The 21,838-nt window shown below is 38.7% G+C and overlaps 1 long non-coding RNA gene across 2 annotated transcripts; it reads left to right on the top strand.

The window, feature by feature from the left end:
* The first annotated feature begins 669 nt into the window (after positions 1-669).
* LOC123370237 lies at positions 670-14,436 on the top strand. 2 transcript variants are annotated; one of them, XR_006579317.1, is made up of 3 exons: positions 670-801; positions 12,601-12,668; positions 13,946-14,436. It is a non-coding gene; the product is annotated as an uncharacterized LOC123370237 (long non-coding RNA). The 2 variants fall into 2 exon arrangements; XR_006579316.1 differs by having other exon boundaries at positions 13,949-14,436.
* The last annotated feature ends 7,402 nt before the right edge of the window (positions 14,437-21,838 follow it).

Below are 21,838 nucleotides of genomic sequence, written 5' to 3' on the forward strand. Positions count from 1 at the left end.
TCAGTGGGGGCTGGAAAAGGCCATAACAGCATATGTTTTGTACATGCAGTTTTTTATACTAATGTAAAAAAGGATGAGCATGTGTTTTTGAACACATGTGAATGAAACAACTGCTGCTTCAGAAGGGGCTATAGGGATACTTTCAAAGGCACAAATGGGAATTAGGCAGCTAACATTTGTGCATTTGAAAATGCCCACATCTAGGTCTAACAAGACTATTATTGCCAAACCGTACGTATAGTTCCCCTTATACTGAACTGCTTTTGATACAAAAGCCGCTCTGCTTTTCCATTATTAATACTTGGTAAACACTCATGATGTGCCTCATGCTATACAAGACCAAAAATAAAAATAAACTCTATCCTAAGGAACTGAGCATGGTAAAACACACAGTAGAAAATGGGAGAAGAAAGTCAAAAGCTGCAGGGCAGTTTATTCTGGCAATAATGAGGTTTACCGAGTATTAAGAATTCTACAGACACATTGGTGTAGTTCTTCTTTTGTTTCTTCCTCCCTGTTTGTCTTGGATCTATTGCTGGACTGTGTAACAAGGCAGCTTGCTCCTTTGAGAGCTACAGGGCTGGGAGCAGACAACCCTAGTTACTAGGTAGGCACACCTGATAAGAGAGAAGGTGATTCCCCAATAAGAGCACCAGAACCTGGGGAGAGAGAGACAGAGAGTGTGAGTGATGGTAGCAGGGGATGTTCAGGGATAGAGACAACTGGAGTGAGAGACTTCAGTAGAGGTCTGCTGAGGCAAGATATGGCTGCTGGCAGTGAGTGTACTCCAGAAACCCTGAGGTAACAAGTGGGAATAAAGAAACACTGTGGAGGCTGTTGGGAGTGAGCATGCTCCAGCAGGGAATCCTGAGTCTTCAGGAAAAAGGCTCCAGGCAGAGAAGGCCTGAGAGACCCCCGGTAGAAAAGACTGGGAATATGGACTTGATGGAAACCAGTGGGCTTTACGTGGGGATAATCTTGTTATTTTAATAAATCCAGCCCTAAAGAGGAATGTGACTAAAGGGGAGAAGAGTTATTTGGTTGCTTGATTTAAGGGGCCTGAGTTGAAGAACAGGGAAATTGAGGCAGGGTGCCTGCAGAGTGACCATCCAGGCCACAAAGGGGTGCTTGGGAGGCAGCTGGTCTGTTCACCAACCTCAAGTGCTCTCTGCAGAGAACTCTTTTTCTCTGTGTGCTGTGTTCTTGGAAGAAACAACTACTGTGTGTGTGTGTGTGTTTTAAAAAGAAATCTGCACTTTCCATATCACCACTATACCACCCTGGATAATGCCAATGGGATCTATAGATGAAACGTTTGACTAGCTCCAAAGACCCAAGAAAATAGCAGACACGTTTAATCTGCTTTCATAAGACTTCCAAAGGAAAAAAAATCTTTGTCACTAAATCCATGGGGATGCAAATTAGGATAACTGCATGTGCAAGGCCTCACATTTTTTGAAAACAAACAATTGATTTCTTTAATCTTCTCATGAAGATGTTGATCATTAATGTGTTCTGACATACCATCTGCGTTTGTGGATAAAACCATCAAGCAATTCCAGTCAGATTTGACAGCAGTAATATTGCTAGACATTTAGATTATAGACATATTGGAAAATCTTACTGTAAGTATGGCAGAAATGACTGTGCTGGAAAAATAACATTTAAATGGTTGCATGCCAGTATTGACATTTGAAGATATAAATTAAACTTTATGAAGGGACTGAATTTGCTGAAAACTACAAGTTAGTTGAACTCCAACAATGGCAGATTAGTTCCATGCAGTAAGAGAGTTCATAGCTCCTGAAATTCTGAACCAGGTTGCTGCCTAACCATATAGGCACCCAAATTTACTCAGTACCTAAGTGTTTGCAGTAAAAGTTCCCTAGCTGCCTACGTTCCTGCCTCTGGGCAAGGGCATTGCTGCCTCCGTCTACTGGGTGGGGCACCCATCTCCTACCTAAGCCTCAGCATGATTCACAAGCCAGTGAAGATAGGCATTCGGCTCCCTAAGTCACCTGCAGAGGCCCGGTCTGGTAGACACTCAGCACCTGCCTATTGGATGGGCTCCTCAGGCAAGTTCACACAAAACAACTTGGGGAGTTCCCTTATAACCTTTAGCTTAGGGTACTCAACCAGGATGTGGAAGACCCCCTTCAGACCTCCTCCCACCAATTCATATCCTTCCTGCTGAGTAGGAGAAGGGATTTGAACAATGAGATGCCAACTCTCAGATGCATGCTGTAACCACCAGGCTATACAGTCATTCTATCTTTGTCAATGGCCCACTTAATATTTAATTATTCAATAACTTAATTAAAGTTGAACAACTTCAATAGGAGAGATTGAGGGATAGCTACATCAGACTCTTCCAGCATCTAGTGCAGGGGTCAGCAACCTCTGGCACGCGGCTTGCCAGGGTAAGCACCCTGGTGGGCCAGGCCTGTTTGTTTACCTGCCGCATCGGCCAGTTCAGCCAATCGCGGCTCCCACTGGCTGCAGTTCATCGTCCCAGGCCAATGGGGGTGGCGGGAAGCTGCAGCCAGCACATCCCTTGCCTGCGCCACTTCCTGCCACCCCCATTGGCCTGGGACGGCGAACCGCAGCCAGTGGGAGCCGTGGTCGGCCGAACCTGCCGACGCGGCAGGTAAACAAACTGGCCCAGCCTGCCAGGATGCTTACCCTGGTGAGCCGCATGCCAGACGTTGCTGACCCCTGGTCTAGTGGTTAGGGCATGCACCTGAGAGGTGGCAGATTCCTGTTCAAATCCTTTTTCCCTCTGAGATAGAAGGGATACTTGAGCGCGGGGTCTTCCACACCCAGGATAAGTACCCTAATCAGAAAGCCAAAGGTAAGGAAGATGGTTGCCTCCCCTTCTGTTTTGTTTCAGGGCACTCATGCCTCTTAGGCAGCTGAACTCAACCAGAGATAGGTGCCTCCCTGCAGCCCAGGAGGCACCCAACTCTATGTGAGGGGCAGTGCTTAGGATACACCCCCTCACCAGCATCTCCCATTGGCTATCTTAGGTGGCTCCCTGCCTAGCACATTGGCTTTGTGAATCACAGTTTAAGGCATCTATCTCTCCTTATTCATTGTATGGGAACCTAGGTGCCTGACTCAGGCTTCATGGATCACAGTGTCAGCATGCATCTGACGAAGTGGGTATTCACCCACGAAAGCTCATGCTCCAATACGTTTGTTAGTCTATAAGGTGCCACAGAACTCTTTGCCACTTTTACAGATCCAGACTAACACAGCTACCCCTCTGATACTAGTGTTCCTGTGAATTTTCTAGGTGCCTAAAAGTTACATGCCATGACCTTCAGCATTTCAATGCCTAAGTCCCTTTGTGGATCCCACCCTTAATCCATTTTCAAACCCTGTCCTGCAGAGGGACATTCACAAGACTGATATTTTGGAGTCTGTGCTCAATGTAAGACCAGAGTTTGCAGGCAAAAGTAGCTCCAAGTCATCTTTATTTTCTCCCAATCCTGGAATAGTCTGGTTCCCAGTGTAAATCAGTGCAATATCCAAGCAGGGTGGACTGGAGGTCTGCTCAGCAGTGAGAGGTTGCTAGGAAATAGTAAACATATGTCTAGGGGCCAGGATTACTTAAAGACTGCCTTCCCTCAGACAGAAAGAGCTAGAAAGACTGAGAAGGCCCTCCCTGAAGAGAGGAGTACAGAACTTGTTTGATTCCTTCATTTGTTACGCTTACATTTTGATGCCTCAGAGGTGTCAACTCAGGAGCATCTGATGGGAAAAGACCTGGAAGGGGAATTTTCCTATTTGCTTTTAAATGACTTTATGGGAGTGGTCCATTGTTTGTTTATCCTGATAAGGGCTCTGGCAGGAGAAGGTTCATTGAATGAATTCCAGATGTACTGCCGTTTGTTTGCTTTGGTCTTCAACATGGATCAAACCAAGATTTAGGAATACTGGGATCTTCACCCAAATTGCTGCTTAGGTATATCTCTACATAAAACTGTGCTCATTATCTTGAAGATCATCTTGTGACCATGTCTCCAACTACACTGAAAATATTGAGTAACAGTCATTTAAAAACATAGAAAATACCACATTGTCAAGTAGGAATTTTTCATTAGCAATTACTTGTTGAGAATTAGCCGTGTGCTACAAACATGAAAAGCTCTACAAATTTCTGGGTCTTATTTTCCTTCCAGAATTCTCTTAGGAGGCCACAGTGACAGAAAGCCACGTACCTACTCCCTTAATTTTTATTCTTGGGGATAAATCTTTATCATAGTCATTTTTTTATTCTGAAAAGTCTTAGAGATAATAAAAGAAGGGACTGGGAAACCCAGAGAAACCATGGGCTGTAGTTTGAACCAACATCTAAAATTGCATCTATGGTTTTTGCAAGGGTAAAATCTATATTTGCATATGTAATTTACATAGATAATTTACTATCTAATTTGTACACACAGCTGCAGATTTTGAACATGAAAATCTTGCAGGTGCAATGACAGAGGCTGGCTGCGAAAATGTGGGTAAGATAATGCCTTTTATTGGACCAACTTCAGTTGGTGAAGAAGAGCTCTGTGTAAGCTCAAAAGCTTGTCTCTCTCACCAACAGAAGTTGGGTCAGTAAAAGATATTACCTTGCCCACTTTATCTCTTTAAACTTTCAATGTTACTAAGGCTTCCATTTCTTGAATATCTATTTACTATAGTGGTACTATTAGTTGGCTACTCTGCTAACAGTAGTGCTTATGCTAATACAGGACTGCCATGTATTATTACTGTATCCCCCACTCCTGCATGCTACATGCCTTCTTGTTCTAAAAAAAGCAACTTGACTGATTGGATGAGGACAAGAGTCTTTCATAGTCTCTCTTCTTCAGCCAGCCCATAAGTGGATTTCCATCTTCAAAAGCTTTGGTTGTATAACAGGGAATTTCAAATCCACTACTGACTGCTCAGGTGAGTTTGAAACCTCTCAAAAGTATCTACAATCTTTCTTTAAAAAAACCCTTTTCCTCTATTATTTTCAATGTATACTACAGCTATAAAAAATGGCTCTCATCTCAGACTCTGGGTGCCCTTAACAACTTCTTTAAAAACATAGCCTAAATAAATAAGGCCAAGTCATCAGCTGGGAAATCAGCATAGCTCCTCTGACATCTGGGGAGCTAAGCCAACTTACAAACAGCTGAGGATCTGTCTCATAGCCTAACATATCACTCAGATCACAATATTAGCAACTTTTTCATTCCCATTATGGGTTAGCTATCATTGCTAAACAGGCATCTGGTTTCTTTATCTAATGCTAAGTCTTTTAGATGATTCCCTAAAGGTGTATTAGAGAAACATGAAATCAAAGCTGTTTGAATTCTATAAAGAACTCATTCAGACCATGACCCATGGCAACAAGACTCAATGAGCTCTGGCTATAGTTTAAACACATACCTCTTAAATTTGGGGGGAGAGGAATTCTATTTCATGGGATTTAGGAAACAAAGCATGCATGTTATATTTTAAGGTATTTCTTTAATTTCTGTGATGGAATACACCCCTGTATTCACACCCTAAACACTATTGTAATAATTGTTGTACAAAGTATGCCTTGTAAGGTATCGTTTGAAAAGCTCACAATTTGCTGCTAAAATATGCATGGCAACATTGTATGTGAAGTTACAAAATTCCCCTGTATGACATTCCAAACCCCATAGCCCTGCCCAGGCAGAAGTCAGGTCTGTCCTAAACAAAGGAAGGAATGTGAGCTTGCCTTAATTTTCATTTAAGCAGTAAACTGAGCCATCAAGCAGGGAGGGAAAACAAAGGAAGTTCAAATAGGTGGGGGAAAAAACAGCAGGAAACATCCTTCCATATAGCCTCTATCTCCTGGGTCTCTGCTGGAAATGTTTTTCAAGAGGAGGACTGAAACTATAAAACGGAGGGGTGAACATCCCAAGGGTACCCTTCTCTCCCCTTCCTGCCCTCCTCATTCTCTGTACCTGAGGAAACAGCCATTGGACTTTGGGGATGGGGTCCTAACCTGAAGAGTTTGGTCAGTAACCTTGCTGGAAGCTTGTGAGAAGCTGCTTTACAACTCAGATTGTTTCTTAAGTAGATACTAGTGAGTGTTTTACCTTTATTTTTCTTGTAATAATTTCTGACTTTTATGCCTTAAAATTTACCTCTTTGTAGTTAATAAACTTGTTTTACTGTTGTAGCTAATCTAGTATTTTATTTAATCCAAGTTGAAGTGTCTGGATAACTATTTAAGGTAATAATATGGCCTATTATCCCCTTAAAGAAATAATGGACTTAATACTTTTGTACTGTCCAAGAGAGGGTTGGGCAGTACAGTATGTACATTTCTGTGGGGGTGTTGTGGTCACCCTGCAGTATAACTAAGGCAAGCAAGAACAAGGGTGTAGCTGGCAGGCTGCAGTTATACGCAGACACTCAGGGTGTGGCTTGCATGCTAAAAGACTGTTTGTGAACAGTCCAGGTGGGAACTACTACAGCAAGGCATTGTAAAGCACCTAAGGTTGCAGGGCAGGGGTGACACAGTGCCCCCTCCCCATCTAGTTTGGATTGTATCCCTGGTATGTTGCAACCTCCTCAATGGCTGATATTGTCTTCTACTAAATAATCTCTTGTTTATTGTGATGTTGCAGTGTGTAATGAGCTCTTAACAGTGATATAAATAATGATATATAACGCTGAAATATTCAACTTTGATGTCATGGCACAGCTAACTTTCCTCTTGCACTGAATTTGACATTCCCAATTTAGAACCTAATCCTATGAACAGTACTTGCTAGTACAAATAGTTCCTCTGTAAATTCTATACCGAGTAGTGTTTGGAGTATCAAACTCTTAATTTGTTCTTCTAAAAGGCACGTATATTTTTCTTATTCCTTTACTTTTAAGCAAGGGCAAATAAGATTAATTTAGGAACCAGTTCTCCCACCCTTATTCACACCAAATGGTACATAGGAATTGCCTTACTGGAACACACTGACAGTCCATCAGTTCAGCATCCTGTCTCTGTCAGTGGCCAGCACCAGATGCCACAGAAGAAGGTGCAAGTATCCCACAGACATCAGATATAGGATAATCTGCCCCCATGAAGGTCTCATCCTAACTCCTAATACTTTAAACCTGGCATAAGCTTTGAAGCATGAGGTTTTTGTAGACCTTCCAAAACTCTTTGCCTTAGCTATTATAACTCTGCTTTTTCTTCTTATCCATATAAACATTCAGTCCATCTTTAAATTTCAGAATAGATCTACACTTGTCATGGTGTTTAGAATGCAGACACTGCCTCGTCGACTAGAAGAGATATAAATAGCAGTGTAGACAGTGATGCACTGCTTAGGCAAGTAGACAAACCCTAGGGTATATACCCTACATAGCTCTCTACATGGCCAAGCAGTACCTCCCACATCTATACTGATATTTTTAGCAATATAATGTCCCTCTTCCTCCTGCCTGCTAGAGCTTTCACTTCCATTTGTAGCTACATGCCACAGTGAGTGTGGATGCAGCCTGGCTTTCACTGCAGCATGTAGTTATACATACCCTAACCATTGTCACAAGCATAGACAAGGCCTTATTAAGTTTTTGGCCTCAATGACATCTTGAGGCAGTGAGTCCCACAGCCTAATTTTGTGCTGAGTGAAAAAAAAATTCCTTTTATCACTTTATTTTAGTTTTATTGAATGCCCTTTACTTTTGTGAAGCAGAGAGAATAGAAGCTCCCAAGGTATCTCCTCTATGCTAATCATTATAGTAGGTAACTTGATTGTATCCATTCTTAATCTTCTCCTTTTCAAGTTAAACAATTCCAGTCTTTTCTGTCTCTCTTCATAAGAGTTTGCCTATGTCTCAAATTATTATTGTTGCCCTTCTCTGCACACCCTTTAATTCTGCAATATCCTTTTAGAGATGGGGTAACCAGTACTTCACACAGTATTTGAGATGATGTAGTACCATCAATTTGTATTAAGGCATTCTAATATTTTCATACTATTCTCCACCTCATTCCTTACACATCCTAACATCATATTTGCTTTATCAGACTGCAGGTACACTTTGAACAGAAGTCTTTATTGAGTTGTCTAGTGATGCCGAGGTCCTTTTCCTGATATAGTTAATTTAGAAGCCTATAATGTATAGGAATATTTCAATTTTTTAAATTGAATTTTATCTACCATCATGTGGTCCATTCACCTAGCATGGTTAAATCCCTCTGAAGCTCCTCTCGGTCTTCCTTGGACTTTAGTAACCCAAATAACTTTGTCATTTGCAAATGTTGCTGCCTCACTACTCATCCACCTTTCCACATCACAAAATAATATATTAAACAACATGGGAGCTACCATGGAACTTTGAGGCATCCTGTTAACCTTTTTTCATTATTAAAATTGGCCATTTATTCCTACTCTTTCTTTCCTATCTCTTAGCCAGTTCTTGATCATGATGATATTTTCTCTTTCTGCCATCACTATTTAGTATCTTTAGTAGCCTCTTGTAAGGGACCTTGTCTTTTTGAAAGTCTAAATAAATTATTTCAACGGATTCTCCTTTATTCATTATTTTACTGATATATTAAAAAAAAGGCTAATAGATTAATAAGACATGTTTTGCATTAACAGAAATTGTGCTGGTTAAACCCCAATTATATCATCTATTTTTAATTATAATTTCAACCAATTTACCAGGTATAGAATTGAGATTTATTGCTCTGTTATTCCCTGGACCACCCTTAGAGTCTTTTAAAATATAGATACAATATTTGCTACCTTCTCATCTTTTGGCATAGTAGCTGGTTTTAATTAATATCTAACTCAGAGCCTTAGTCATACTGGTGAAGGGTCACTTAAAATTAATAATCTCATTGACTTTAATGTGACTACTCACATGAGTAACTACACACCAAGGTAACTAAGGGTGCACAGTCTGGCCCTGTTTGGCTATTCCCATTTGGGCAGATTTTGAGTAGCATACATTGAGTAATACCTTACTCTGTGAACATACTCTCTGGTATCAATAGAACTGCTACAGCATAACATAATACTTAGTGTAAGAGGATCAGAATCTGGCCCTTTGAAATAAATGGGACCATTCACCAAGTAAGATACTTCTCAATATGAGTAAGGGTAGCAGAATTAGGCCCTCAGATTGCATCTACATGTTAATCTTATATAGTGACTACTGTGCAATTTAAATTAATGTTTGGGTCTATCTGACCCCAAAGTGAATAATAAAAAAAAGTACATAAAATTTTCATGCCAAACCTGTGCCTCTTGATACACTTAAGTGGTTTCAATGAGATGAGGTTAATCTTTCCACACTAGTTTTTATCACCTACCTGTTGTGGGCTTTGTGTAGCAAAAAAAGTCACTAAAAAGATAATGGGGTCAGTGAGACCCCCCCTCAATGTTAGTCAATGGGGAAAATGAAAGTACTACACTTCCAAGGTCTTTGTGGTTTTAGTGTAGCAAAAAGTAATTCAAAAGGTATTGAGGCCAGCTAGCTGCGAAATTAATTATTCCAGTATCAGATTTGTTTTTATTTTGAGGCAGCAGTTATGATACAATTATACTAATCTTTCAGCATTGCTTTTATCATCATAGTTTCAGTTGTTTTGGGTTTTTTTTAAATGCACCAATAGAGTCTTGGGGGGTCTGCAAGATCCCACATAACATTTGCCTCAAGTATCCTCACAAGTGTCCAGCAAATTGAATTTCTTTGAAGATAACACTGTCAAATTGATTTACTGTGAAGCCTACACTTGCTAGGAAGAGTTTCTGGGAAGCAACAATTGTCAAATACATTTTCTGGCTGGCCCACACACTTGACAGATACTGTTGCTAGGGCAAAGACTCACAATTGCATGGCACACACACATTGCATATCTAATGCATATATTGTTTGGCTTTTGTTGAATCACATGTAGCATAAAAAATATTTGCGTAGGAGATGGATGTTGCTCAGGGACCTGGATATAGAAATGGTGAAACCCCTGGTGCAGGAAAGGAAAATTGTTGTCTTGCCTCAGACTTCTAGGGAAGAAGCATCTAGTGTGCTGGGTACTGATCGAGAGCCTAAGAAACAGGGAAGATCTGTTCCAGAGACCAAGATAGAAAAGCATCGAAAATGTGCTAAGTGTAAAACTTTGCATGTTCAGAACATGCACGTATTTGCTCCATTTGTTCAAAGTAGTAGGCCATTTACTTTCACTTTGCTGTGCCTGTGCCTTTTAGGTTGTTGCTGTAACTATCTGTTTTCATTGTCAAAGTATGGGGTCAGCTAGACCCGGCACCTGTATAGTGTGTAGCTTTTTTAGACCCAGTGGTGTGCTGGAGCAGGTTCCCACAGGTTCTCAAGAACCGGTTGCTAAAATTAGACCTCCATGGAGAACTGGTTGTTAAAGGGCCGGGGGAGGGCAAAGAACTCCAGTCCACGGGCTGGACCATCCTGTTGCTCCCAGGATTCCCAGCTGGGGAGGCTGAGGCTCCCCCAGCCCTTCCCCCGCTTCCCCCCCCAGCTGCAGCGTGGCCAGCCGCCGGCACCAGCTTGGCAGCTCAGCTGAGCTCTGGAGTCGTCCTGCTGCCGCTTTTTGAATGGCCCAGCAAGGTGTGTGTGGGGGGCCTGCTGCAAGCTCCAGGGCTGGCCAGAGGGGAGGAGAGGGGGCAAGTTGGGCAATTGGCCCAGGCCCTGCAGGGGCCCCTGGCCCCATGAGGATGCCTCCCCGGGCCCCTCCCCTACTCCCCGCCCTTAAATCAGATCTTTTTATAGGGAACCGGTTGTTAAGATTTTGGCAGCTCATCACTGGTTAGACCCCAACATGAGTACTGTGTAGTGTGTCTGAACCTAGGAAAGTTTTAACTTGTTCATCGTTTTATAGTTCACCAGCTACAATAAAATCAGTTCCCAATGCATCCCATGTGGTTTTCCTCCAATTTTGACATATTAGGAGTCTCCAGAATCACAATATGGAAACAGATGGATGGTTTTCATTCCAATAGGAGGGTTAAGAAATGGGACACTCTGTTCAAAGCTGGATACCAACAGATGAAGGGAAAGTCTCTTTACTGAGACACTAGCCTTTGAAGTTTGTTCATCTGAGAGAAATCCTGGTCCAGAACCATATTTACATTTGTTATGCAAGTAATACTGCAAGAGGGCTTACAAGTGTAGGAGAGAGAGGGAACATATGGAGAGGCTGGCAGATATGGATTCCCTGGTGTGGTGGTTAGATTCCTTGCTCTGAAAAGGCAAGCTTTTAAAATTCATAGGAAAAACCATAAAATGCACAACCAGTATGCCAAGCAGTACTGTATTTAAAGAAGAATTATAATTATGAAAGGGAATCAAATACTTTAACATCTAATACAGTTTTAGGCTTTAAATAATTATATGCTAGTCAAACAGTAAAAGTTGAATTAATTTTCAGTACTGTCGCACACTGTATGTCATCAAATCTAATGAGTTCCTTTGTATACTTTTGTATTAAATACCTGGGCTTTTCCCCTCTCAATTATTTATTACTTGCCATAGCATCCTCTCTTTTACAGACAGCAAGAACTTACAGTTTCACAGTGACATCAGTTGATATAAGTTTCTGTAGTGTAAACCTGTGATCCTGATCCAAAGCCCACTTTAAGTTAATAGGAGTCTTTGCACTAATCAGTGATCTTTGGATCAGATTTCTGGTGCTGATCCAGCAATGTACTAAAACACATGATTAAATTCAAGCACCAGAGTAGTCTTGTTCAATTCATTGGGACTATTAAGGTGCTTAAAATTAAGCCTACATGAGTATTATTGTTCTAAGATGAATTTACAAGTGCAGAATTCACAATTTAAGTATGTTTAACTGTCCTATTTTGCTTTACAATGTCACTCAGTTCTTTGGAATTTTCTATATTATTATTTTAAGATGGTTTAACAGAAAATATTAAATAGGTAAAGTTACCACATTGCCCAGGAGAAGAGGAACTGTATATGAATCAAGAGATATAACTAGGAACAAAGAGGAGAAATAAAACAAGGGAAATTAGAAAATGCGGATACTGGGGGAAATTCCATAAATATAAGATCTACCAGATTCTAGAATAAAGGGTAGGCCCACCATTGCTTGTGACTTTCAAAACTAGAAATAATTTAGTAAGTGTACAATAGGGTGGAGTTGAATGGCCAGATAGCCTAATGTAACTTCTTACTTTCTATAATCTTTGTGCTTTCTTTGGAGATTTCACACCAGGTCAATATTATGGGTACCACCACTTTTTTTTCCTATGCCCCACTTTAGCCTCAAATTTTATGAACTAACCAAATCAGGCCTTCTCTACTCTTATTACCTTTTATTATTTACATAAATGCTGAACTATGAACAGCTATGACAGTAAGAAAATTAACTAAAGGAATTTCACATCATTTTATGTCTTATGTTCTACTAAATTTTTCTTGAGCTCCATATTTGGTCCCTGTCCGGCTGGAAGACTAATAATGTGTCATCTTTAACATACCCAGAATGCTATAGGTTTTATTTTAGAATGCTTTTTTTCAAAATTGTTTGGAATTAATTTGGTCAGATGCCTCTTCTCTTCTATTCTACAGAAGTTACTACAGTGAAGAGAGTACTATAGAATCTGAGCACCTGAATCTGAGCACCTTCTAAAAGTGCAGTTAAGTGATGTACCTAACATCTGTCATGTGTGGTTCATTCTCTCTCATTCTCACCCCAGGGGGGAAATTGTGTGTGCAACGTAGTGTTATGTGCATGTGTATTATGCTAGGTTTTAATTATATGCTCTCGTGTTATTTTTCCACAGGACTGCAGTCTAAATAGCGCATTAATCAGAATCTGAAACAATGTATAGTGAACTCTTGGAATTCTCCAAGCCTCAATGCATCTTTAACACATTATTCACATAAATCAACCTAATCCCAAAGCATATGGTCCCAGATGGAAAGGAAAGGGTAAAATTGGTTTTCCTCCCTATCTCTCCCTTTGTCAAATAATAAAACCCATAATATTTAAGACACAAGGGATCTAGCTATCCAATTTAAATATTTACAGGGTGCCTATTATTTTGGTATAAGTGCCAAGGAAAGGGCAAGTAAAAGTGGTAGCTTTAGTTCTGAACATTTTAAAGCTGAGAATCTTTGCTATTTTTTGCAATTATTCTTATTAATAAAGTAACATTGATTTATCTAAACTAGAATATGTGCTTTGTAATATCAAACATAATATAAAGACGATCTAATAGAAGAAATATGGATAATGACTTTATTTTGAATGCCAGTTACGTGCGGTTTGTTTGCTTGTTTTGCTTTAAACAAAAATTAACTTTTTTATTTTTCAGCAGCAAACAATCTCGCCTCTTTGGATTAGCTTCATAAACAATCTATATTATACTGTTCCAGACCACAGTAAACATTTGCTAAAATGAAAACAGCCTTAGCTTTCCATAAAATAAATATTAATAACTTATATTTAATTCCATCTGTTGGTAGAAACTGGTGAATATTAAAACTAGCTTTTTTGAAAGCAAAAGCTCCCTCATCTCTAGTGGGTGCAGCAATTTCATACAGAATGTGTCTGGATCCTAGATGGTTTGTCTTTCTCGCAAGTAGTGACCTACTGTAGGAAAGGAACTCCATCTTTAAATCCACAGGCAAATAAGATTAAACTTTCCCTATGAGTTTGCAATAAATTTTTAACCTAGGCTGAAAAGGCCATCTGACCCCGAATCTCATCTAAGCTCCCAACATCTGAACTCACATAAACATGTTCCAGTCTGTGTTGGGTGGAGAGATGGGTGAAGCTTGTCAAACTCACTTCAAACCAAACTTGGAAGCATTTGCACAGCTCTAATATTTTTATTCTGTAATCGTATTGCAAATTGAATATAATCACCATTATATAAAAATTATAATATAATTTTTTTATTGTTGGCAGCAGATAAGGAGGAAAACTATTGGGCCAGATTGCCACCTACTACAAGATGTATGAAAGATCACGACCATCCAGGTGGAGCTCCCTTATCCCTAGCAGCATGGCTCCACTAGCCTACAGCACCTATTCCAGCTACAATATCCTTAGCATATGTAATGTGGCATGTCACTTCACCATTTATACAATTGCCTCTCTGTATAAAAGTGAATGAAACTTATGTTCAAATTTGCTCTGGAAAACTGTACATATGGCAAAGCTCAAGTGAAAATCTTACCAAGTGCCAATAACACTAAGTCCTGGACTATGGGAAATATATATCTATTACCTGGCTTGCTTGTTTGTCTGCATGCCAAGAAGCCTGAACGTACATCCCATAATGTTTGGATGCATTGCAAACAAATGTCAAAGCAAGCATTATACCCTCTGCTAATGTACGTTTTCAGGTCAACAATGTGATGTTTGAAAAGATTAATCCCTTGCTGAGTAATATTCATCTGAATGCTTTTAAATGTTGGTTTATATGCAGATAGTGAGATATGTACCACAAACATAGCTGTTAGAGGAAAATATATTCCACAGGTCCTACAGTGAGGATCTCTGATATTCAAATAAATATTTTTAAAAAGTTTTGATGTTGTTGTGAAGGCCTTCAATTTTCATCTATGGAGGAAAAAAGCTGTCTTCCTGTTTGATGGACCATTTCTCTGAGATGAGTGAAAAGGAATTCTGGCTATCTGCGAAGAGAACAGAGGAACTCTTTCTGCCTTTTGATGTGCCATACATTGTATGGAGAAGGGTATGGGGAGGAAGCTTTTGCTATCCAGCCCTCTTTCATTCCCTGAAGCAGTTGGAGATTTTCTTCTTCTGTCACCACTCTTATCAGCATGAATGTACACATATCAGCACTCTGACAAAAACAACAGAGAGATGCATACTACCTGCCAATCCTACAATCTTCTTGTCCAGTCTAATAATTACCAGATATTTCACAGATCAGCTTTCTAATCCAGGTATTTCTATCGTACTACTTTATTATCTCTTGCTGCAGGGTGTGAGTTTACAATACAGTATTGTTATAGTTTTTTATACTTTATTACTTGCTTCCATTTTTGGCCTATTTCAAGTGTGATGTGTGTCAGTAGGGTGCTTACACTGCAGTTCTCATTCAAAGAGTAATACACCACTATTGACAGGCCTATCTGGTAGTGCATAGCTTTTATGCTGAGTTTCTTTTCTTCCCCTTTTCCTTTAAAAGATTTTTCTCTTTTGCTTTTGGTGAATTAAAGTTTCATTACTGGGAAGGCAGTGGCAGCTTCACATAGCAGTTAAAAATAATTTTGGTAAGCAAATAATTCAGTTGTGTGCATTCCAGAGACCAGGGGAAAAGCTCACTGTGCTGTAGAATGTAATTGTCGTTACATTTTTGAACCCTATTATTTAAATGTTGCATTTAAAAAAAACTAAACACTTCCACTCCCTCTCTTCTAGAACCTACAGTATTTACTTAATTTGCTTTTAAAAGAGAGGACACAATCTCAGATAGGAACATAACATTTTCTTTTAAAATGCTTTAGTTCCCGATTTGGCTCAGCAGATTCATAATGCTTGCATCATCTTTCACCTGTTGGTCACAGTATGGCCAGCTGAATCATATTCACAAATAATGTATCAAATGACTTTTTTCAGTGGTCCCCCGCCCCTGCAGTATTCCTAATATGAATCTAGAATTGGGAAAGTATAGTAAAACTAATTACAGTAGGCAGCTTAAAGAGGCTTGATCCATTGCTCACTGAAGTGATTGGAAAGACTCCCATTGGTTTCAGTGGATTATGGATGAGGCACTTAGTGAAGATCAAAGCTCATCTTGTAAGGTATATACCAAGCCATTACCAAGAGCTATTGCCACCTGATGGCTGCTTTCCACCTAGATGTGCATGTGCTGGTAGTTACATGCATAGATAAATACACACAAATCTGGGGTGATAAAGCAGTTGTCAGAGGGCAAACACATTCATTTTTGGGCGCAGATCCTCAGTTGACTTCAATGGACCTGTGCCAATTTACATCAGCTGAGGATCTTTACAAGTTGAGCTGCACTCTTTACCACTTGAACTGCCTACTTTAGAGTTTGTCTATACTTTACTAAAAAACTTTCATATTTCAGCAGCTGAATTTTCAGAGTATTTTGTTGTTACATGCAAAATTTTGTTCAACAAGAGAATTGTGTAAAGCATGGTATCTGTTAATTAATTTGCATAATTTACTGGCTAAACTACATATTTAGCTTATTGACCTGAGCATGCTTTATTGCTCCCTCTCTTATACAGATACTTTAATAATGAATGCAATGTACATCTCATTAACTTTACTTACTGTAATATAATCTTTGGTGTTTATATTTACTGATCTGGGTATTCTCAGACTAATTTAGTTTTCCTTCCTACTGCACTTATTAAAATAAGGTGATTTTTGTAATGATGGATGTCTCATCATTATTTAGATCTACTTATATTAATTGAAAACATGACAGAAGATAGTTAATAACTTTGGGCCAAATGCTTATCTCAGGTAAACTGGAGTAAATTCAGAGTCAATCCACTAAAATAACTGAAGTTAAGCATCCATTTTCTCTGGTGTAGAGGAGAGTAGAACTTTAGTCCTCCTGATATTGCATACGTACTACTCCAAAATTATAGGCACTATTTAGAGTCAGATACATAAGGGTTTAAGATAAAAGCATAAGAATATTGTCACTACGTCAGGTAGTAAAAAGACTTGACCCTATCCAGTTTATTTTCTGAAATATATTTGGCAACAAAAATACAGTATTCAACTAGATCATCAAAAATGATCAACAACCAAATTCTACTGCTCATTCAACAATAGACGTAACATGATTGAAGGGAGATACGAAATTTATCTCCAAAGTTCATGGCTTGAGTGGTATTCAATCCACTTAAAGTACGCAGCTCCACTGGCAGTGCAAATTACCCTGTTTCCCATCTAGATCATCATGATATTTTGTCTGACCTAAAAAATATGCAATTGGATCAGAGTATTTATTTAAAATCTTAAGTACTAAATCTTCTCTGCACAAGCAGTAGTATATAGGTATAAACAGGTTGAGCAAGAAAAAGTTAAGTGACTAGAGTAGCAGAAAAACATGCAACTTAATAAGGTAGAGTAGGCAAACACTTTATGAATTAGCTGGTTATGTTCCTTGATAGGAAAGTTGTTTTATAAATGCTGCAGAATCGATTATGTATGCAGTTGATATGAATGGTCTTCAATGGCAAACACATAGCGCTACATCCTCAGCAAATGTAAATTGATGTAGTGCCATTGGATTTCAATGGACTGTACACCAGCTGAAGATCTGGCCCACATACTGTCCTGCTGACATGCTTCTAAGACAGGCTCAGATCCTTAGCTTAGATCTGAGCTTGCATTGTGTTTTAAGGCCTGAAGAGACCAGCAGACCATCCATTCTGACCTCTCTATCACAGGCCCCCCACTCCACCCACCACCCACATACTAAACCAAATAACCAAAATTAGACCAAAATAGTACACCCCTCAGCAGACTAAACTATTGTATGGCACAGGCAGAGAATAGGAGGGACCAAGGTGCACCAGTGTTCAAGGTCCCTTCAATGGCAGGGAACTGATTGAGAGATACCCAGACATTCCAGGGAAGCAACCAGGCTTCAGAGGAAGTTGAAAAGATCCCACCACTGTCACTGACAGTCTGACTTGGGGGAAAATTCCTTCCTGATCCTTAATATGGCAATCAATTAAAACTTGAGTATGAGAAAAATAATTAGCTAGTCAAGGGTCTGAGTTCCTGAATTACCAGTTCCACTCCAGAGCATCGGGTCCACCCTGTCCAGTGTCCCATCTCAAGCTGTGGCCATCTCGATGCTTCAGAGAAAGGAGAGTTCACTGTGTGTTACTTTGAACACTATAATTAGCTTACTTGCAGTAGTGGCCCTTAAAACTATGCTAATTTTTATCCAAGACAAATATATAATGTTGCCTCACTGACTGCAATATTTATTTGTACTTCTCCATATATTTATGTAGGAAATTACTTTGGTATTTTCCATTTTCAAGGTATCTAAGTGCAAAAGTTCTCTGAGAAAATTTGGGAAAAGATTTTAAGGGTCATCAACTGCACATTTTACAGATATTATTTGAGCTCACGTATTCCATAAGGGACCACAGCCTGAACCAAAAGCCCATTTTAGTCAATGGGAGTTTTACCATTTGCTTCAATGAGAGAAGAAACGGCCTTTAACAGGAAGAGCTTGAATTAACTGCTTGAGGAAACAGGCCCTACTTTTTGGCCCCTGCAATGATAGCATCATAAAATATAAATTCCACAGGTTAGTTGAGTACAGTAATAAAACTGATGATCGACAAAACAGTTCAGATGTCAGAGTAACTGGGAAATACACTTTTTCTTTGCTCTTGTTTCATAATTAGACATGCAACTGTTGTTTTGAAAATTTCCCCTTTTTGGCAGAATGTTACAAGCGTCTTTCTTATCCCCACAAAACGAAGGAGGAAAACAAATTTTCATTAAATCATTATGCTGAATGCCACACTGAGGTTGAAATGCTTTTGAAAATGTCAAGCTTTCCCCTTCAATTTTTTTCCCTTTGACATATTAAGTGATTAACTAGGTCACATTAACTCCATAAACATTTGAGTTGAAATTACACCAACAGAAACACTGAGTCTAAATAAGGCCATTAAAAACAAATCAGGATGGAGGATCAGAGCTACTAGAGCCAGCATCTAATGCTGTTATTACAAACCATACCCTTCCGCACCAGATTTCCTTTGGCTGGCATCTTTCTAAAGGCTATATTTTCATTGTTCATATTTTCTTTTGTTTCTTATTTGCCTCCAAATTATAGTGAAGCTGTTTGCTGGGTCTTTTCTATTATTCATAGCAGTTGAGTTGTATTGATGAAAACATGTATAATCCAATACTAGGAAGGACATTAGTCATAACATTTTCCAGCCTCCCCCAACTCAGACCTACTAATATTTGTATCACCTTGCAAAGATTTAAAACTGATCATCTAATGCATTTCATATCAATGGCAAATCCTATGAGACCAATTGGCAGCTAATTCTAATGAATAATGAAACCATTTCTTCCCTGTAATGTCTTTTATATATCCATGGGATGATTCACACAATAGCAGCTACTTGCTGTTTATGAAAAAGGGCCTCGCCCTATAAACAGACACCTATGTGAGTACTCCCACTGAGTAGAGTGAGAATACTCATGGGAGTAACCTTACTCCCATGCATATGGGGAGTTTACATGACAGGCCTTAAAGTAGCATAGAAATTACAGTGGAGAATATACATGGAAGAAAGGGTGTCTTTTTTTCATTTAATCTACTGTCTCATAACTAATTTTCATCTAACATTTTTCACTGCATGCCAATGAAAATATTCACACTGCATATTTGAGTTTGTTTCCTTATCTCAGAACCTTTTGTCATCTGAAGAGTATGATGCTGTAGATACACCAATACTGCTGCAATCCAGTTCATAAGCCGCATCATGAGGAGTTCAACAACAGTGCCATGGATATACAGAATATGAATTTTATTTTTCTGAACTAACTCTAATAATTAGTCTGCACCATAATATGTCTCCACTGGAATTATAAAAACTCATTTCAATCATTCTCAGTGTGACACATTTTCAATGGCCTGGATCCATCAATGTGCACATATAACTTTAAACATGTGAGGTGACCCATTGATTTCAGTGGGACTTTCATGTGCTTAACGTAATATATGTGTTTAAATGTTTTGCTGGATTGGTGTTTATTTATAATTTAATACAAAGGTCTGAATGCCAAATTATATGCTTATCTGCAGGAAGAACTTGATGGTGGGACTTGAACCTAGATTCTCAGATTATTTATCTATCAACCGGGCTAAGAGAGCAGCAGTATAATCAAGAAATGACTCTTATAACTCACCCTTGATTTAAGAGATGATATAAACTGTTGTTATTGCTTCCATGTCAACCAAAACAAACCAAACTGTGAGCAGTGGCTGGCAAATGAAAAACAACCGAGGGCCAGGCATATATACATATATCTTAATTTTGTTATTTAAGGGATCAGAAGATCTCCCTTTTTTTAGGGCTGAGGTAAATTGGAAGCTGTGAAAGGAAAACTTACCCAAACTCTTCTCAGAGAATTCCTGAGTTACAAATTACTGTGGAACTTTGGACTACTTATTAAATGGACCATCTTTGAAGCATGCAAAAACAGGATTTGGTCCCAAATTTGAGATGCGATCCTCTCTGAGAGCATGCAAATCATTAATTTTAATGGGAGTTGCACACACGCATCAAGGGACGTTTGGGCCCCCTCCTTTCATTTTCCCATTTTGTAATACAGTAAATGCCTTGCAATATGATATATTTCTCTTAATAGGAGACACATTTAGCTATCTCTTCTCATTTTATAGTTGTCCTAAAATGTTTTCAGGAAAAGTGAACACATCAGAATACATTGGCTCGAGAGAAAGTTTGCTTTTAATTCTTAGGATCTGCGATTTTTTTATAAAGAATGATTTTTAATCATTAAAATATCTAACTGTACTTTGCTTAAATTCACGTATTTAAAGAAACAGCTACAGCATGATGTTTGATGCTAGATTCCTAATTTTAGTATAGTATCTAATTTACATTTGAGAAAAATTCACATCCTTAAGTTCTAAAAATAGATTATTTTCTGCAAATATACACAAAAATGCCATTTTGGGGCTGTCACGCTTCATGAAAGGCAGGAAGTATGTCAAAAGCCTTAGAAATATAGATCTAATCTTCCTTTGAGAAACTTACTTTAAAAAGATAGGCTATGTGATCAGCATAAAGCACCACATGATGTTAATTATGCATGGTTAAAGTTCTTACATTTAATCAGATTCAAACTCATATCTGGTTTTTTATCAGACCAAAGTTGCAGTATGCAAAGATTCACAAGTATAAATTTTGTGCCTTCACAGGATTTTTATTTTATTTTGTGTATATCCCTAATTCATATTTCAAAACAAATGGTAGATGAGGCAATAATTTAGGTAAAATTAATAAAGGAAAAGTTGAAAAGTCACACCTAAGATGTTTCGGGGTTCAGCAGAGATGGAGACTGTATGCAACAGAAGGGAAAGAGCTAGCACCTGCAGAAAGAAACATCAATCCAGATCAAGAGTATCAATTTTTTTATAAAGAATGATTTTTAATCATTAAAATATCTAACTGTACTTTGCTTAAATTCACCTTTTTAAAATGCACAATTTATTTAGTCTAATAAAATAGTCTCAAATGATCACAAATTATATCATCACACTACCCACACTATTTCAAGGAAGAGATATGCAAACGAAAGGTATCCCTGTGACTGATCAGTATACTTGAAGCTTTCTTTATATTACATTTTTTCAATGTGTTAAAAATCCAGTATTTATGAATACTGGTCTAATATGTGAGATAAGTAAACCACACAGACTATTTGGATAGATAACAGATCAAGTGAACACGTAATAGATGAATGAGTTATATGGAACAGTAATGGTTTTGAAAAAGCATGAGGCAGCCTGCTTTATTCCACTAGATGATAGAAAACAAATTGTTCACAAAGTAGTTTAGACCCTCCCACAGCCCCCATCAGCTTATGTCATCCTACTCTAACAAGTCTTGTTCCTCATTTTGGTGCAACTCTAAAACTACTATCATCACATAGAGAATCCCTTCTTTTGTCTGCTTTTCCAGTCTTTCCTTTTATGTGACTTAGGCAATTGGAGGTCAATTACTAGTTAAATAAAATTGTCTCAAATGATCACAAATTATATCATCACTT

The sequence above is a fragment of the Mauremys mutica genome, chromosome 4 (genome assembly GCF_020497125.1).
Source record: "Mauremys mutica isolate MM-2020 ecotype Southern chromosome 4, ASM2049712v1, whole genome shotgun sequence".
Classification (NCBI taxonomy): domain Eukaryota; kingdom Metazoa; phylum Chordata; order Testudines; family Geoemydidae; genus Mauremys; species Mauremys mutica.